At 39.6% G+C, this 19,885-nt stretch overlaps 1 long non-coding RNA gene across 2 annotated transcripts; it reads left to right on the forward strand.

Moving 5' to 3' along the window:
- The first annotated feature begins 490 nt into the window (after positions 1 to 490).
- LOC147759107 (uncharacterized) lies at positions 491 to 19,602 on the forward strand. Of its 2 annotated transcripts, XR_015318981.1 has the most exons (4): positions 491 to 694; positions 15,075 to 15,256; positions 18,164 to 18,256; positions 18,735 to 19,602. It is a non-coding gene; the product is annotated as an uncharacterized LOC147759107 (long non-coding RNA). The 2 variants fall into 2 exon arrangements; XR_015318980.1 differs by lacking the exon at positions 15,075 to 15,256.
- Positions 19,603 to 19,885: the final 283 nt, after the last annotated feature.

Raw genomic sequence — 19,885 nt, forward strand, 5'->3', positions numbered from 1 at the left:
GTAATCACAATGACCTGTTTTTCGTCGATTTCATTGACGCCGTTTCAATTTGGTGTGTGCAAGAATTCCGTAAAGGTATTGTTCACAGAAAATGTTTGTTTAAAATGCTGTTCATTAGGCCTGCGTTTCATTTTTAACTCAATCTTCTTATTAGCATTTGAAGAACGAGCTTACCTTATCTTTTTAAAAGTCCTGATTTTTTTTTGTGTTTCCGTTATTACTATTGATGCACTACATATTTATCAGAAAAATCATGTTTTTATTTGCTCTTCTGGCGTTTTATCCGGCTTCTCAAAATGCAGATGTTCGAAAGTGCATGCAATAATGACATGTTGAACAAGTAGCCGTCCCCTGACCCGTCAATGTCGTAGTATCCTTGTGGTAACGGAATAGCGCCGCTTACCAATTAACTGCCGGAAACCTACCCTATTTAAAGTAGCTAACACTTCCCTGCTTTAAATTGTTGTCAATTTCCTCTAAACTCCGTGAAGGGTGTCCGTCGCCAGAGCTTTCTCGCGGGCAAATATTAAGGCAACAAATGTCAGAAGCTCTTTGTAGGCTTTTGGCAGTCTACAGTCCACACTATTGATGTCTGTGTTAGCTCACTAGTCAGCGTTTAATCTCCTGCAAAATTTGAATTAGCTTTCAGTTGTGTAAATTCAAAGCGGCATCGAAGCAGGATAGTGTTCATGAGGTAATGCGTTTTTGGAACTTTATGATACGTGTTCAATCTAAAAACAAAGTTCTATTATAGTTTATCCGATAATTTCTTTTTTTTTTTTGTTCACAATAAGAAACTTAAAAAATCTCTCTTTGCATAAACATTTCCCAGTTCCCGTTTTCTTCGTCTTAACTGTCGCTTTATTTCTTAAGTATTCACAACGGTACACTGTAAAGCTCAGACACCAAAAGCCATTAACCTGTCCCACCATATTTTGACTTGCTATTATTTTGGTTACTGGGAGGTAATAGCTCAACGCATCTTGTATTCTCTCTTTCGATTTGTTGTGCTTCGCTCTCTTTTATTTTCTATAATATCTATTTCTGAGGAGCTCTCCCTTGGAGTAATTCCCAAACCCAAAGTGTATTCCATTATGTTATAAACTTCAAGATCTTCTGCAATAAGGTAGCTATTGGCATGTGCTCAAGAAGGCTCTGTGTACCACATCAATAAGTTAGATGGATTGGCGGAACGGGAGCTAGTCTGTTAAGTCTACCTACATGTTTATCTATCTACTCCACTTATAGAACTAAAAGTAAGTCAATTTGTCTGTTTGTTTGTTCGTGTATGTGCCACTCGGTCCATGTCGGCCCCTTAGAAAGTGATCGCATTAAGCTTATTTATTTCAAGCTGCTAAAACCTATGGTAAATTCAAATCAAGCCCATCGAATAAACACGTTTTTCCGGGCCGGAGTTCCATTTTTCCCTAGAGCGCAATGTTAATTTCGGCAACTGTGTCGTCCTTTGTGATTTGCTCGATCGTCGAGAATGGATCAAGGATTTGTACTGGGAAATTTTTTGCTTTTCAAGCTGTAAAATACTAGCACGACACTGAATTCAGGGAGTATTCTCAAATTAGATTTCTGTACTATTTTGCTGTAAAAAATTGTTATTCTACATAAATAGCCCATAATTAACGAAAAAATGTGGACCATCGCAGTTCATATTCTGTAAGTGTGTGAATATCTTTTTTTCGGTGGCAGTTTCTTTGCCCTATTGGGGTGCATGGTGCTTATTTGAGTAATTTGCGAAATGGTTGATTAAGATATAAACCATCTTGGCATACATAGTTCACATTTTTTTTTTTATTAAATGGATGTCTTTTTTGGGCTGGCAGTTTTTTTTTCATAAGAATCTATGCTAATCTGGGTAAAGTAAGCCTTTTTTGAGGATTAACTCGACAACCGTTTGATATGAATAGCCCGCATTGTAGACTTGTTTTTTCAAGTTCCACGATTGGAGTGTAAATATAAGATTTCCTCATTTTTACAATGGCGTAAAGCGCCTATGTTTATCGAAATAGTTTATTATTTACAAAACAAACCATGCTTGCCCCAAATCAGTCATGCACTTTCGGCTGCGAAATTTTTCCTAAAGGAATGCTTTCTTTCTCTCCTATAACGTATACAATGGAAGATTATTCTCCAGTAAGAAAGTGAGAATAACTGTAAAAGAACACAGGGTCGGGGTTAGCTAAAGCCACAATAGAAATGGCGTGCACGACCGTAGCTTAATGTTACATGTACGGAAATTAATTTTACAAATTGAATAAAAATTGTCTCGTTTATGTTGACAATCTTGAACTTAAACTGAATCATTTCTGCAAGGAGTAGGGCGCATACATTAACGAATTAGGTGCAACGAAGTAGAAGGTCACTAATACATCTCAAAAAACCAGCAGGGTAACCGATCACTGTTAGACTGGGGCCTTAAGATAACTGAACCAGGATTACGGAAGTAGACTATGCCGAGGGAATTTGATCAGTATAACTGGGTCATTATGACATGGTTCAAGATGAACTGCAGCTGTGTGCATGTGAAGGCGTAAATCTCGAGTAGTAAATTGTTAGATTCGATGTGATATGAATCAAGCAATTGAATGAGCTGCTACAGAGTAGCTGCTGGAACATTCTAATGGACAAACGAGGCCCGTTTGCTAGGATAACTCTTACTAATATATTTATTAAAGCAAAAAAATATATTTATTGGTAGATGATGCCCGCAATGCAATAACGAGATGGGTGCAGCTTAATCTTAGGGAGTTACAACAAGATAACTGTATAGGTATGCTATCGAACTATAGATTACGCGATGCCGGGTCTATCGGTGATCGCAGTGGGCAGCGTGTTTGACTGTTAAGCCTGAGGGATACGTAGACGTCGCTATTTTCGTTTCGTGCCAGGAGTCAGCTTGATGGAATGCCTAACACTGGTACCCGACGTCAAACTCTCTAGGCCAGGTATGACGCCGATCCAGTTCGTACTTCAAGAACAGGCTGGTTGAATAACCTTTAAAGCGTAACCCGTTAGATAAAGAAAGGTAATTACTGTTGGTGTGTACTATAGTAGAATATACTGTAGAACTAAATCATTTAAATCAACAGAAAAACAACGAAAAGTTTTCTTATATCTGTAGAGGGTTATGCTAATTCGCTCAGTATGTTGTAGGAACATTCTTCATTTCTCATATTTTTTTGATGTGTCGGTGAAATGGTAATTTTTCCCGAAATAGTCGAGACAGGAGGAAATATGGACCATTGCGGTATATGGTTTGTATCCCGATAACAGGTTAAGCACCACAAATAGACACAAAGTTTGATCGTGAAAAAAATTAAAGTTTTTACTTCTCCGCATTTTGCGAGTACGATTTGCAGAAATTATCATGATTTAGAAAACATGTCGATGCAGATGTTCGGAAACAGAAGAACTGAACTCATAAAACGAGATAAGCGCAGCAGGATATCATGATCATACAAGCGCTCTAATGCAAAAGCAATAACACTTGTAATAAAATCGATGGTTGGAATTAAACGAGGTTTCACGCTGTGCCAAACGCACGGAAAGAAGTTAATTTTATATACACGGGTGGAGTGAAATTTTTTGAATTTGTATTAAGATTGACCGCTGTAGGATTTATGAATTCTGGTCGCAGGTTCATGCCACGCTACAACTGGGACAGAAAAAACAAGGAGATCACTGGAATATTTCGATAGTGTATCACAGCTGCAGCGTTGCTATAATGACTGGAATGACCAATTGTATGCTAACCCACTTCGGAACATGGGTAATCACATACCTTATTTCATAACGGAGCAAGACAACATGAGTTGGATTTAAAAACTGCGAAATTCACCCATTTAATTCCGACACAAGGACCATTGATGTCAATAGGAAAGAGACAACAAATGATGCTTTAAGCCAAACGGCCCGACGCAAGCTCCTTCAAAGTATAATCCTAACCTAGACGAAACCATCTATAAGAGTTATTAGCAAATAGACGCAGCTACGTTTTTTTTGGACTAACTTAGGCATTTTATATGTCGTTGTGACCTTGATGATTATTCAATAAGTAAGCTCGACAAAGTTAGCCCCGTCAAAGGAAATTATCCACCGGTGATTTCGCAGGATATGCCCAAAAGAAAGGGACAAAAAAGAGGTTAGCCGAATGCAGGGCTCCATTTGCCTCTTATGGTTTGCGATTTTAAGGACGACATGTAACTAGGCAGCTAGGCTAAAAGGTTGTTGTGTACGCCACCTGAACAATACGGTGTTTTCTCTTATTGCTGCATCACATAGATTACATATTTAGTCCAATAAGTACCCGATTTGGCACAGCCTTTTGGCTACTATCCGATACTGCCAATGACAACAGAAAAGTTCGTTATATAAGTGATACGAGCCCTATTTCTTTCCCTAGCGTAACCTATTCCATCCTTCCAATAAATTTCGTGACCCAACGTATATTGTCCATCAATAGAAACTAGGAAAAAATGTAAAAGCAAATTGCTTGCTTGGTTTTAATTTGTATTGAACATATATGCTGTCGATAGGCTGCTTCAGGTCCCCTAAGTATAGAATTGAGTTAAGGCACTTCTTGATTTTTACAAAATTTAACATAGTAATTATTGGTTGTATGTATTCAAACTAGGTGACAAACATACTTTAAAGCCATAATACCATGTCAGGTATTGGTCAATACATTTAGTATACTTTATGGCCCTCGAATAAAAACCTCAGTCCCCTTACTTAATCGCACAAGGCCCTTCCTAGTCAATACTGCTGGATACTACCTATAACGATGTTGGACATTGTACTGTTATGTAAGAGTACTTTGTTTTACATGAGTGCCAAGAAAACGATTCAAAATAATATGCTTCTTTTAAAAGCTTCTTTGAATTTTCATGGAAATGTTTTCTTTGTATAAGCGTTTCAAAAACAAACAAACTGTTATATTCTACACGAGCATCGTGTTTATGACATGTTATTTTACTGGGCATCAACCGACAGCTGTTGCAACATTGAGGACCCAGCCTTCAAATCCCCATGGTATTTTTCAAGCCTATTGCAAGCGATTTGTGCTTTTTGGACTTGGTCCATATAAAGTCTTGAATGCGAGTTGAGAAAGCCCCGCAAAGCGGAATAGCATCGCAGGTTGCTTTGTTGTGTTCGAATGCTGCCTTCAGCTTGTATTACTATGAAAAAAAGCTAATACGGCGGCTACCGTAGCATCGTAAATTAATCCACTTTTTCTGCGACAGGGGATGGAGGTAACGCTGTGCTGTTTACGCATGTCATTTTTACGAGAACCGGATGGTCCTCTGAAGCGATTAGTCTGACCACATTTGAGGGCTCTGACGAAGTTAATATTACTCCCTCTAATAAGACTAGCGTTTCGGTGGTGGGTAATCCGAAACAAATTAGTTTTATTGGAAGGAAAATTGACAGATAATAACTTCACAATTTGCGAAGTTAAATTGGGTTCATACCTCGCCCGCATCGATTATAATCTCAGAGATACTTCACAGCATCAAGCCAGAATTTCCATTTAATGTGCCGTTGACCATATACCACAGAATAAGAAAAGAGAACCTCCAGAGACTGCATTAATGTTTTGACGCTAAAACAAAAGAGGAGGGGTCCAAAGAGATTTTCTTGTGCTTTACCGATAGCTGAAAAACGTACGTGCCTCCTTAACAACATCACGTGCAACGATCGAATGCTTGTTGTCACACTCACTTTCACAATTAATTACGTTGAGCAGTGTGGATTTGAGCCTGTTGTAAAATAAGGCTTCCTACGTGCCATCCTCGAGACTAATTTGGACCCATACCTGCTGATGAGAATCTGTAGGGTCAGAAAGTTACTTGCGGGCGAACCCTGCTTGCTAAAACCGTTATTTCCCGCAATGTCCAGTAGCAAGCCATAGCTTTAAGGGACTTTTGTTATTCTTTTGAATATGAACACTAAGTAAAGCTGACCAGGCCGCAATACGCAAATCTATCGTAGAACATCAAAAAGTTTTAATCAACCGTAGATCACTAAGCGATGGCACCAAAGGAGGGAGCCAACCCCCCAGAGATATGGCTTTCTTTACAGCTGAAGTTGCTGGGGGGCAATAGTTGTCGAATCAACGAATTGATAAATGGTTGTCAAATGTATTTGCCATCTGTATTTAACTTGATTATTGTCAAATTCATTACGTCATCTAGACTTTTCGCTGCTCGCTCGTCTGATCACTCTCGCAAGATTATTTCAATCAACATTAAAATGGTATTCGTAGATACCGACTTATACGTCCTAGCGATTTTGATCATTATCATCCTCCAGGGTTGGCTTTAAAGTACTTGGTTTCTTTTACTAATCAGCGCTGCCTTTAGTGACGTAGAGAAAATAGGTACCCTAATCGACTTCTTAGCCGAGGCCAAAAGGATTTGGTCTCCTCTGAGGCTTCTCTGACTCTAAACAATAAGCGCGCTGAATGAGGAGTCATTTATTTGGCCTTGCCCAACGCGCATTCCAAATGAGGGGTAGCTGTTAGTCCACTATCAAAATGCATTCTTGGATACTTAAGTTTTCACCTGACCTCGATACATCTGCCTCTCAGTTGGAGATTTATACCGTTGTAACGCTGCTTTTCCTTTATAAGGTGTATAGCCTCACTTTTGTCCCGTTAGCCAATGCCGTTTCATTTCTTGCCGTACATATTCCCATGCGGTTACTTTTAAAGCCAAATCATCTGTTGATGCGATTTTTTTAAACCTTTCCTGGTTGATCTGGGAGGTTAAAAACGACGTCGTACGCCAGGTTCCACAGGACCGGCCCAGGTATTGAGCCCGCTTATGACTGTCATTTTCTTTCCCGTTACCTCCAGTGTTTAGTGTTTTAGATGTGATGAAATGATTTTCTGAAGGTAAGGGTAACCTGCAAAGGTGTGATATGTCCTTAATTTCCAGAAGAAGGTGAAGAATAAATTATCTGGTGTTCAATGTACTGAGGTGTTCGTAATGCGCGTGATTCAGAATCCTCTTTATAGCTCCAGGGGAAGCAATACTGGACTTCAAAGGAAGCGGCCTTCTTCTTAATTCTTTTCTCAAGTCTGGCATTGATTTTGTGATCTTATCCATAATCTTTGTCGATGTTTTGAGAACAGATGGACCCCAATCACTGTAGTCACTCAACTTATTTTGTTACGGCTATTTCGACGAGCGAGATTCAATCTAATTTTTTATATGAACGCATACTTTTCTAGAAATTTGAAATTAAAGGCTGCATAGAGTGTTATTTTGTACATCACTAGAAGGGTCTGAATCGTTAACGGGGTATTTTGCCTTGGCTCGTTTCATTGTTAAGCATTTAAAGCATTTTAAGCACTCATTCCGCTCATTTCGCTGGGCATTTCAAACTGTTAGTTACCTTGAGGATGGAACGAGAACGACCGTAAACTACAAATCCTCCCTCTGAAAAAAAATGTTTTGAACATGCTCGATGCAAACTGGAAATAAATATTTTTGCGGTCACATTATAATTGTCAGTTGTCGTATAGTTAATGCTGATGTTATTGTCCTTCACCTCATGCCATCTATAGAATACATCTGCGGCTAACTAGTTGATTCCGTCAAATGGGCCGGAAAGGTAGATGTGTATGTGGCTTCACGGTCTTTTAGATTTAAACCCACTTCTTAAGCCCGCTTTATAAATTTCTTTGCTACACCTTTTTTGATATTTTTAACATGTTTTTGATATGTGTAATGTAAATTAGAGTGGGCTAATTATTTCTCTCTCTAAGGTATTTCTAGAATATTGAAACGGAGCACCTATGGTGTGATGATTGGATGCAAGCGACTCGCACTCTTTTTGTAGAGGTCGTCGGCCTAAATGAAGCAGACAAAATTGGTACTGTGGGTTTTGCACCCACTAAAACTATTTCTGCCTTAAAATTTACTCTCTTATTCAGGCTCAGTCTTCGATGGTCCTGCATATAAGGTAAACAAATTATGCCAACCACATCTAGGTATTTCAAGCGAAAATAGTTCGTAACCGCGCGCCGAGAGGCGTAGTTGCAAGCTCTTTCTCACTGTAACCTGTCTTCTTGATGTGCTTCTAATTTTTCATGGGCAGGATATGTCATTAAGATGTAGACTGCACCGTCGTCTATTCCCAAGTTGCAGGAGACGCTGGAATCCAATGGGAACTACTTATTTTGAATAAGTAACTTTAACATTTTTTATACTCCATTATCATCTGGGAAAAGAGTGGTCAATTTTTTTTCCCCGGCAGGTGTAGCCACTTCTTTGTCTGGTATGAAATGCATGACATGCGAGCATAAGTTGCCTTTCGGAATTGCAATCATTCATTTTGATATTCTATTCGCATAATCTCTCTTTCAGTCTGTCTTACCTCCTGCATCCTGCCAGCTATGCCTGCCTCATAGCCATCTTTTTTCTATTAATTTCAGGGGGTTTCGACTAACAACCGCTGTACTGATTATTCTATATTTTTTAGTCGCTCTTGTATTAATCACCTGCTTCATCACCATTGACGCTCCAAAAGGGGCAATCGATTTTGCAATAAACATAAGGAGTCTGCGGCTGCCGGTGCCCGCTAACCCATAAACGTTAGAAAGGATTTCGGTTATTAAATTCATTAGTTAGCTTTAGCGAGGCCGTCTTTACGTATGATCTGTCGTAATTTGTCGAAGTAGTCCCAAATATCTTGCTCTCTTTACCACATGCATATATTGGCCATTTAGCCTGCAGTTAATTTGCTTCCCCTTTCTTCGTCCAGAAAGGTAGCTTCGCTTAATTCATTACTGAACATTTAAGAGCAATATTAAGCATAACTTCGCAAGCAATCCTCTATTATGCCTTCAAGTCCCTCTCTAATACTATTATTTGGGTAGATTCGCCTGGCATTAGTACCATATACTCCTTTTTTTACTCATTCTACCTGGTATTACTACAGAGTACCTTCTGCGAAGGTACCTTTACAATTATTTTTGGGACATTCCTTACACAGAATTCATACTGCTTTTAGAGAAATTCTGGTGGATCGAGGAAATTTCTTTTTCTTTACACTGTTAGCTACGTTTACTACTTCGTTCCTAGTAAATGGAACCGAACGGGGGCCTATTAGTTCATAGGCCTACCGCTAAAGGTCCTCGTGTTAGTAAATATGTTTGTTTAGTACGAGGATTTTTTCGTATGTTGGAATGTCGGCCTTGGGAGTTGCTTTTGGTTCACCTCTGACAACTTAACATGGCTCTGTTTGCTGCGTGCGATAGAGCGTCTAAGCATAAATTGACATCGTTAGTAGGTGCCTACCAATCCGGGTATCGTTCATGGGCCGCTTTGCTCCCTTCGGCAGCTCTGTGAGCTTCTATGCAGTTTTTACTCATCTGCGGTATCTTAGAGTTATACCCCTTTGGCGTTACAGATTTGACTCGTTTAGGGCGTGCAGTCGGGACGCCGGCCAACAAGTAAGACCTGCAGAGTGCTTTATAAAGTGTTTTCTTATCGACAATTGGAGTTTGCTCTGCCATTACCTTTTATAACGCCTTTTTGAGAGCTCCTGTGCTCTTAAACCTAAGTGTATTATTCAGATTGATAGCCTGCCGTTCTTCCTTGTCAATGAAGTGTTCTATGTAGAAGTGTTCACTGAAATTTTTCTCATATGTAAGTTCTTATTGATCTGTGGTGATATCAACCAAATCTGCGTTTACTGGAATCAAGTAAGACAGACTCTCTGCTCGAGCAGAAAGTTTGTCAAAACTTAGGCTCATTTGACAGGAATATATATCACTGGCCATGTTAAACATATCCGCGTCTTGGGTTGTGTATTGGGTATGAGCGATACAGTAGTATATGCGCTCTTCTTATATCCAACAACCCTCTCTGGTTTTCTGTCTAATATCGTGTAGTTTGACCCACTAATAAGTCTGAGTTTAGCCTTTCCCCTGTCAGCGACCTCTTCCACCATCGCGTGCGCAAGTCTGCTACGATTGAAGTTGCCCCAAATTACTCCAAAAGAACGGTAATTTTTAGTTGTCGAGACTGCTGCTCCTAGGGTTGACTGCTGTTCGGTTGTTATTCTCCTCTTTGTGTGATTGCTTCGTTCTCGCGTCATCGTCAATTACCTTCAATTTGAGTTCGATTCCTGCTGCTTTCTCCTACATCGTCTTCTTTCTTCTCTTGGCGAGCTCCCTACACCTGCCGTGTAACGTGAAAGTGACTGTGTACTCATCCTGACCACATATATAGCAGTATTAAGCGTTGTTCTAAATGCGGGGAAACCGAACATGAAGCTTTCGCCACGAGCGTGATTTTCCCATATTTATAGGAACGTTCACTTCATCTACTTTTGTTTGCAGTATCGTACAACGTCTCTGACAATTGAGATATATGGGGAATAATACCCGTTCCCTTAAACTCGCAAAACAGCCCGCTGGTTAAGATATTTTTTTGAGCTAGCAGTATTGCTATTTTGCTGCAAGTGGTGATGGCAAAATAACGCAATATTCCATTTCTACCAATGGGTAGATCTTCTGTAATAATATTTGCGTTCTCGGCGTCAGCCTGAATTATTTTTTTGATATGATTATTTTTAAATGAATTAACATCTCCAACGTTATTGTAGTAGTGAGGCTCACTGCATCTCAAACATAGACCTCTGTGTCTGCAAAGGATGCCCCCTTTAGGATGTTGTTCTGGCTATTTTAATCACAATGTTGTTTTTGGCTTTAGCGTCGGGTTCTAATTTAATGTTCGCTTCTTATGGTTTCACGCAATCTCTAATTGTATTAAGGGTTGCTTCAAGTGTCTACCCACCTTTCACCCTAGTCTTCATCGTGCTTAATAATCGTGTGTATCGAGAAGGCCAGTGGGAATTCTTATGCCGCAACCAAGTGTATCATCAAGGTTCTAGTGACTGATCGTTGTTCTAAAGAGAGATGGTTCCTGCCATCGTGAATTATCTATACAATTTTGCTTTTGTATAGAATTGAAACTTTTCAATCGATAGCTTTGTCACGGCCATTGCTGAGGAATATTGTACCAAGAACAGTTCCAGTAATGCCTTCTTTTTTTTTCTAAGTTACACATGACCTGTGTGGTTCTTTTGTCTCGTGTTGCTTTTTTCCCAGGGCTACGCGCATGTAGGTGCGCATTGAAGACTTCCTAGCGATCACTGCAGTTATTTCATTATTCAGCTTAGCTTTGAACGAGGCAGCTCTCGGAGTTCTTTTTTAACTTTGATTCTATAAGTCACTGTTTGTCTATTTGGCGACTAGCGTTGGTCTTGGTTTTGCCGAAGCCACTACCGACTAATTCTCAGTTCTCCTTTCATACTTGATTCTGAACCAATTCAGATCTCCGTTCTAAAGTACTATAAATTAATAGGAGGGAATCGCATGCTCTACCTGATCAACGGACGGGGGGTCACTTCAATTAAGTTTTTCACCTCATCAGAAGGGTTAAGTTCCTGAAGAAAATGGTTGGAGCTCCTTTTCCTTGCCTGCGAATCCGGCTGGTTAGCGTCAAATCTCTCCTCTGGGAGCCTATTCAGTCTAACTTACAGTGGTTTGTGCTTTTCTCTAAGATTTTTCATGACCGTGCTGTCTCCGACACGCCACCACTTTCAAGATATGCATATGTAGCCTCCCTGCCAGGGCCGTTTCTACCTCTGCATAAGAAAAGGTTGTTCCCGTGCGTTCCAGCACCTACGAAATACACCGTTTTCTATTCCATCTGTATATAACAGGTACGTGTCCAAAGGGAGCTTCCCTATTCAGTGCAGTTAATATTGGAAATGCCTATGGCCTATGAGCACTTGCGGGAGGAAGTACTTCCTCTGACTTGTCTACCGGCCTCTCTAACCAGTACCTAGACCTGAAGATGATGCACCTCACAACTGTTCCGTGGCGTAAAAACAAATAATAGACCATTCGTTTTAGCGAGTTTGACAATGTATCCACTGTTAGGTCCGTCCAAATTTTCTGTCGTTATTTAGCTTTCACATTCCACGAGATAGCCCCTGTCAGCACCAGGACTGTCTGCCTTCTTTCTATCTGATACAAGATATCTTCAGGGCCAAAGCACCTTAGGTGTTTTGAAGAATTTTTTTCCTGAGCTCTTGAATTAAGCTGAGCCTTATTCAGACTGGACCTCTAAACAGGACAACTGACTGCGCCAATGTCATCACCAGCCTTTGCTGGGACCACGGACTTGTGGCATTATTTTTTTTTAGGTCCACTAATACTTTCATAAATTTGGGTACCACGTTCGTTATATGTGTTGTATTCGACCTAATCCGTCTGGATCCCTAAATAATTAGAACTGTAGATAGCCTTCATTCTTTCGTCTTAACTTCAATTATTCTATCGGGACCTTTCTTACTGCGTCGGTCTGATTTTGTTGGCGCTGATCTCAAACCCTAGTTTCTCATCCGGGTGCCTATTTCAGCGAGCGTTTGGTTTATGCGTCTGTCTAGTTTTTCATTGTGCAAGCCCTTATCATTATGGTAAGGTCATCCGCGTACGGAATGGAAGATTTGGTGGTCGCAAAACCCTATTGTTCGTCACATTCCATAGCAACAATCGCAGGAAGGACTTTTCTGAGACTCCGGCAGTTATAATACACAAAATGTCCTGATTTTCCAATGCTTAGGTAGTTTAAGACCGTGCACACTATATACTAGAAAACGTCGTCTTTTCAGGTACGCCAAAATTATCTTCCAATACAAACTGTTAACTCGTAACCTTCGATCTACGAGTATTATCTTTTAGCAAAACTAAGTAACTTGTTCGTTTGATGCGCACTGAGTAGTCCAGACTTGATTTAACATTTATTTCTTTTAGCAAGTCGTTAAAAAGTTTTCGTAATTTATGCATGTCCAGAATAAAAAAACTACAATGTGAAACCATGCCAAAAAATACCTAACCTGGCCCTGCAACACTTACTAATTTTAAAAATCTATAGGAGATCACGCGGTAGGTTTTCAATAAAATCTTCTATGAAACCTTCTGTGTCCTATCGTGAAAAATAAATTACTTGATGTATTTAAGTCCAGATGTTATTAGCTCTTAATATAAAATTCATCCTGGAAAATTTTACTGGTTATTTAGCTACGTAATTATTACGTTTATATCATACTTCTTTTAATTCAGATTTACAACTAAAACTTGCTCGATATCTCAGAGTTTTTCTACTTACTGCATATCAATTACGCTCCTTAATTTTGGGGAATTAGGAGCCTTCATGTTTATTCAATTAAATTAGTTAGACCCGATCTCGTATTGACATATATTTTTCAAGTGTTTTTTTTAATTTTTAAAGTCGTAAATAGGTTTTTTGACTGTCAAGTTTATTTATAGCGGTTGCTTTAATGACATTCGTATGCTTGTAATGATGCCTGTTGCATCTTCGAAGGCTTTTCACGTTGATCTTAAGGGCTCGAAAATCTGGAAATGACCGTTTGTTCTGCTGTTTTCTCAATACGAGTGTTTCTAGAAAAAAAAAACTTATAGCATTTTCTTAGCATTGTTTTCCGTGACAAGATTGGCATCGCATCCCGATATGGAATTTCTGACGCCTTATGAAATTTTTTTAAGGAACTTTATAATAGATCGTAGGGCTTTTATAGCCATATGACGATTTTCCAAGTCGTTTCAGCGCAAACACTTGTAACTCAGCGCGTTGCGGTTTAATCATATTACATATTTCAGTCGTATATTATATCTTTCATCTTAGTCATCCCTTTTCGCTAGTCCGGTATAATTACCCAAATGTCATATTCTACTCTTCGTCACATAGACATTGAAGGTAAAAAAAACTTGATGTTTAAGGTCAACTTGTAGTGCTTTGGCCGCTTATTGGTAATCTGACTCTAATTTTCTACCGAAGAATATGAAAAATGAATTTTTGAGAAGCGGTATGGAGACCACTAACTCTGATTTTATTTGTGGGCTAAATTTGCACCATACATTAAATGTGAATGTATAAAGAGAAGGCAAAAGGACTGGCGACGAAGGCGTCTTGTCATTTCTAAATACCCGTTGTATTGATGCTACCATTTGATCTAACTAGGTTTTAGACTTTTGGCTAATTACTCTAATATAATTGTTGCTATTGCTGCCTTAATATAGCTTGTAAGATGGTGTTTATCTGCTGCAGTACCTGATTTAAAACAGTCCGCATGGCTTGCCAAAAAGCTTCACGATTTATTTTGTTACTGTTTGTTACTCTGCCTGAGCGCTACTATTACGCTTTAGCGTCCAATAAAATTACTGCTATATATATTTGTCTGAACAAGAGATATCTCGTTGTTTCAGCCTGGCAACAGGGGCACTTTTCGCTGCTATAACGGAATATGTGTAAGAGTATTCCAACAAGTTTCTTTGGTTTTTTTTTTTCTTTATTTCCCTGTTCCTCCCTTTAATAAGGGTCGCTTTCTTAGCTAGTAGTTTTCGGTAGAAGGAAGTAATGAAGAGGGCAGTGCTAAATACGCAAGTCCTTAATCACACGATTTTATCGTATAGAAAGCTACTATGATTTATCTCCTTACACTAAACGGAAGACGGTCTACAAAAAGCAGGGTGTCAGGTTCCAAATAAAACGAAAAAGTAAGACGTGTAAGCCTCAAGTTTAAAGTTAACGAAATCATTTTCTCGCCAACTTAACAAGCTGTTATAAAACACGTTACCGGTGTATATGTAGAAAAGGTTTGAACATATTGTGGCACAAAAATGTTATTAACAAAGATTAGAAGGGGAGTGGACCCCAAAGAACTTATTTGCAATATTCCGAACTTATAAATTTCAAGAAAAAGTATTTAGGTTTTAGCGTCGCTAAAAATTATAATCTTATTGCGGTTTAGTTAAGTACGATATTTTTTTTGCACGATCAACATAAATTGTAACGGATTTTAAGATTACTTGTTCCACTATATTCGGTTTCTTAGAGAAATATGAATCATAAATAGGGTGGTTCGAAGCATAGTGCTATTTAAAGCATTGACATGGAAATTGCGGGTTTATTGGATGGAAAACAAATTAGGGCAACGTTAAGAAATTTAAATTTTAGATGTTTCCACTTCCACTTCCGGCTGGCTACGCTGTGAGAGACCTCAGCTTTCGACGCAACTGGGTTCTGCAGATGCAGGGGGCACTCTGTGCCTGGCTTCAATAAACCAATTCTTCAAATGGCCTAAATAGTAGATGCCTGACCCAAATGGCACACTCTACTTATTTTTATAGCTCACACAAGTAAGTGTAGCAGCCTTAAAAAGCATCTCTAAACAATAACATTTTTCCGTTGTTTGTTGACGATTTGTAATCCAGTATAAATTTCAAAAGTATAAATATAGGTACGTATATTAAAGCGGAGTGGCTTACTTTTGTCGTTAGCTAACAGAACTGAGTCCCTCATAGGCACCTCGTGTCATATATATATATATATATATGTATATATATATATTATTTCACGTTTACGCATACCTGGCGAAATATCCTCATCTTTCGGCCGGCATCGTCTAGCGCCCAACGGGTTTAACTTCAAGTCGTGCTTTTTGGATTCTTTTGGGGTCTCTTTATGCATGTACCAAATGGAACTCCGCTTCACAAGTGATTACCGAAATTGCACCACCTTCAACATCCGACGTTATTGGCTGAGCCCCGCAGCACGGGTATGTGACAACAGGCCACACAATCAAACCTCCGCCACTCTGAATCATCGTTGTAATCGCAGCAGCGCAGTCTGCCTCATGAAGTCAATCCTATTTTATTCTCCGGCAGATTCTGTCTTTTACCCGCAAACCGGCATCTATCGCAATCGGATACGCGCCCACGCGCTTAGTTTATATCCCCCATTCAATAGCACGTCATTAGCCGCCGTACAGTTTTGTTAAAGTCTGTAAAGCCTTGATCGCAGATCGAGAATACCAGCTGATTCTGACTGAACTGGTCGTGATCCTCTTTAGTATAGTGTGCCTCTGTTGAGGCCGTCCATCCTAGTCGCAACACCCCTTATCGTTGCCCTCTGAGGACTGGCCAGTTAGTGCCTCCTGATTGGTATACTGCATATGTACAGAACTCGGCCTAACGAATCCACATCACAACCTTCAATCTTCAGTCCCAACCCAACTGAGACTTGCTACTATGATTTGCCCTTTTCGACAACAGCTCCGAAGGGGGGGGCTGCGCATTTACCTCGGAATAGCAACATATGTTTCCTTTCCTCTTGACTGGGTACAGGACCGGAAGCGAGGATTAGGTTTTTCCGGCGTATGATTTTAAACGACTTGAATTAATTTGACGTGGGACAGCCGCCGCGATCCAGTTTGCGAAAGTAGCTGATTCCGCGGTTTCATGGACGTTAACCCCCAGTTTGGCTAGAGGTACTCGCTTAGGACACACATCGCTCGAAAAATAGCCCATTGCCCCTGTAACGGAAGATGAACTACTCGAGCGATTTGGCTTCCTTTGGAAAGAACAATCGTAGAGTAGTTCTTTCCAAAAGCGCCAAGTCCAAAGGAGAACTTCCCATGTAGTCGTCACACATCTCTAACCACAGTTGGGCGTCTTTTGCTGGTGGTATTGTGCTTTTGATATCACTTGGTCGACCGGTCATCTAACGGCTCAAATTGTTTGACCCATGTTTTCTGTCAAGCTTGGTATAACATTAATTTCGACGAGGCGGCCTGATCACCAAGACATTCGACGGCTTACTAGCGTAGCGGTATCGTATAATAATAGAGTGGATCGGCTTTAGTTTTACAAGCAAGAACAAGGACTTCACAGCCATTTGCTTTACGCTTTTATAGCCGTAGACGTGTATTTATGCATATATATGTTTCAGCTTATACAGAACGTTGGTGTTGTATGAGGTATCATAGGCCTCAGAAATACGAAGCGAACTTTTTTTAGTATCAATCTCTTTGTATTCTCTACAATCCTCTGTTTATCTACATGACATCGGATGATTAATGTCCAGTCATTAAATAAGTCATAATTTTAAGTCAGACTATTGAACGCCGCCCAAAAATACTCTAAACACGAGGCATACCCTCGCCAAATAATCCCGGGTTACTCAGATATTTCCATTATTATCAGTACGACCCGGTAATGCTCTTAGACGTTTTGCCAATGCTCACCGTAATCTTGTAAAAAGAACTGCATACACCCTATGTTCCTGCTAGAAACAATGCTCTCATGAGACGATTGAGTGGTTAATGAAGCTTTTCATGCCGTAAGTCTGATTTTCTTTTATTGTTCATTGACTGGCAGAGCCACGGCGAGTACGTAAGCTGTGTCGGCTATCTACTAAAGGGTTATTATTACGTGCTATTCTTCCAGTACTCAAAGTATATAGGTTACTACTTCGGTAGGTACTTCGGTAGACTCGTCAGGTTGGTGGAAAGCAGGGCGGTAGACACATCGATCATTAAGAAAAAACAGCCGTTATCAGGGCACTATGACTAAAGGAGAAGTTTAAAAAAAAATTATGCAGACTGTCCATGAGACATGCATTTAAGCTCTCGGCAGTTATAAAACAGACAGCCTAAAAAAAAGTGTTACCTCTAGGCATGAGGACAGAGCTCTCCGATCAGTCATGGCACATGCGATTTGTGATAATTTTTGCGACGTTATTAACGGCGTTCGCGCTGTAGTCTCTTATCTTTTATTACGAAAGACCAGAATCGTTTTCGGTGTAACAGACTAAACCACTTGTATCCATTTATGTGTTAGGAGATACGTGACTCCCGGAGTTTGACTGCCCTATAAGTTTTACTATCATTGCTTGTTTACCACTGAAGCAATGTTTATAAACATACAAATAACTTATAAAAAAAAGAAGTAATTCTGCTAACTAGTGAACAAATTAGGAACGGTTATCCATTAGTGACCGATATTTTTGCGTATGAATTACAACTCACCAAAAAGATTGTGGACTTCATCAGAAATTAGCCCGAGCCTTGCGCCGCTAATTCTTTCCGTTCGTTTCTTGCTCAATAAATTTACTTAATGAACAAATACTGGATGTTCTATACATATATTGGGTGAAGATATCCAAAAATAACAAAGTCAATAACGACTATTGAACATACATTTGACAAGTACCGGTAAGAAAAGGTTATATTTCTTTTTTGTCAAAAATATGTGATAAATTGACAGGTCATGGGCCAAATGATAGAGGTTTCATGTAATGGCGACCCTATAACGGAAGAGTATGAGCCGCTTAGGAACAACACAAACACGCCAGCAATGGTTTGTATGTTGCATCTCCCTGCCCTATTTTTCCGCTCTTCTGATGCTAAATAATATTTAATTTCTTGTTCACTGAAACGTTTAGATTTCAATGAGTTGCAGTACCAGTAGCCGCCATTTCGTGTGGCTAAATTGAAGAGCCGTTTCACAGATGTTTGTTCGAAACCGTGTAAATCACTAAGTTTGTCACTTTAAATAAAATTATTAAATGCACAAGTGTCAGCGCCATGTACTTTATGGACCTTAATAACGTTGGCAATAGCGCTAAAATCAAAACAAATTGTGTAAATAATTGAAGATTGATATTGATAAAACAAGGAAGAGTAATTTTGTCTCGAAAAATTTGACACCACGTTCCGAAAGTATGAGTTTCACATGTTGAAGTAAAATAACATCTTTTTGATAATAATTTATAAAGAGAACTTGAGGAATCATCCAGTATACCGGCTATAATCCTTTTTGGTTCTCGTCTTTGCAGGAGCGATCTTCATCCGTTATTGCAAATAGCCATTGCACGCTGTTATTAATGAACGTCTGAGCCAGCTCGGTCGTGTGTTTGTGTCGTAATGGTACTTGCCGTTGTTGTTCCCTTGGAGGACTTACAAGCAATGCATAGTTACGAATATTGCAATCCTTCCAGTGCTGGTCTGTCGGAAAGTTAAAGTATACAGTGATGTATCTCTCCTCGGCGTGGTCGAAAGCCTTACAACGATAGCAGATTTGTGCAGTTCGATCCGTTTTAGCATGACCCGGCTGAAATATTACCGTTATCCTGCAGTTAATAGGTAGAACTACACGATGATTATATTCAATATAGGCGGTGTCCACAATGCGCGCTCCTGTCTTAATGTACTTCGTCAGCTTTGTTAGTGAACGATACCGTTTTTCGGAAAGTGTTTCAAATTCAATATGCTGAATTACCACTGAAAAGTGAGCTCCTTAAAATATGGCCTCAAGTCAGATGTATAGCAAATTGCGTGCCGAGGATCCAGGAAGTGTAGGCTGGTAACCGCTGGTGTCTATCGGTGGTTGCCCAAAACTGATAGCTTTTAATATTTTAGTTCAACTTCTAGATTATTTCGAAGACTTCTTACACGATGCCGGTATTGCTGCTTTGACAACTTAATTTGAACGTGGCTGTTGTCCTTGTAGGTTCACGAACCTTTCGAGGTGCCGTTTGTTAAGATGTATACATTCAGGTTGAAAAATGCGCGGGTCAACTGAGTGTATCGGAGCTGTCACGCAATAATCGGATTGCTCTTCAAAATAGCTGACGTCTACGGTTGTTGTTGGCGGCGACACAAATATAAAATTAGTAATTGCAAAATAATAAGTTCTCCAATTAACTACCCTTTTTCCAAAAGTTATCTGATTTAAGCATCCTTCATTGATTGCATCCAAAACCACAGGGTATTCTGGTTAGGACAATTAAAATGTATTAACATAGCGTTCAATAGTAATTATGTAGTCATTGTTATTACCACGGTCAAATATGTTGCATGAGACGGTCATGTGATTCTGACCGTCATGCGGCCTGTCGGCTGCAATGAAGTTTATCTTAATTTTGATCCTCAGTCTCAACGATTTCTACACTCATAAGTAAAAGTGCGATCCTGCCGCCATCTCGAA

The sequence above is a fragment of the Varroa destructor genome, unplaced genomic scaffold (genome assembly GCF_002443255.2).
Source record: "Varroa destructor unplaced genomic scaffold, Vdes_3.0 BEIS01000001.1, whole genome shotgun sequence".
Lineage (NCBI taxonomy): Eukaryota > Metazoa > Arthropoda > Arachnida > Mesostigmata > Varroidae > Varroa > Varroa destructor.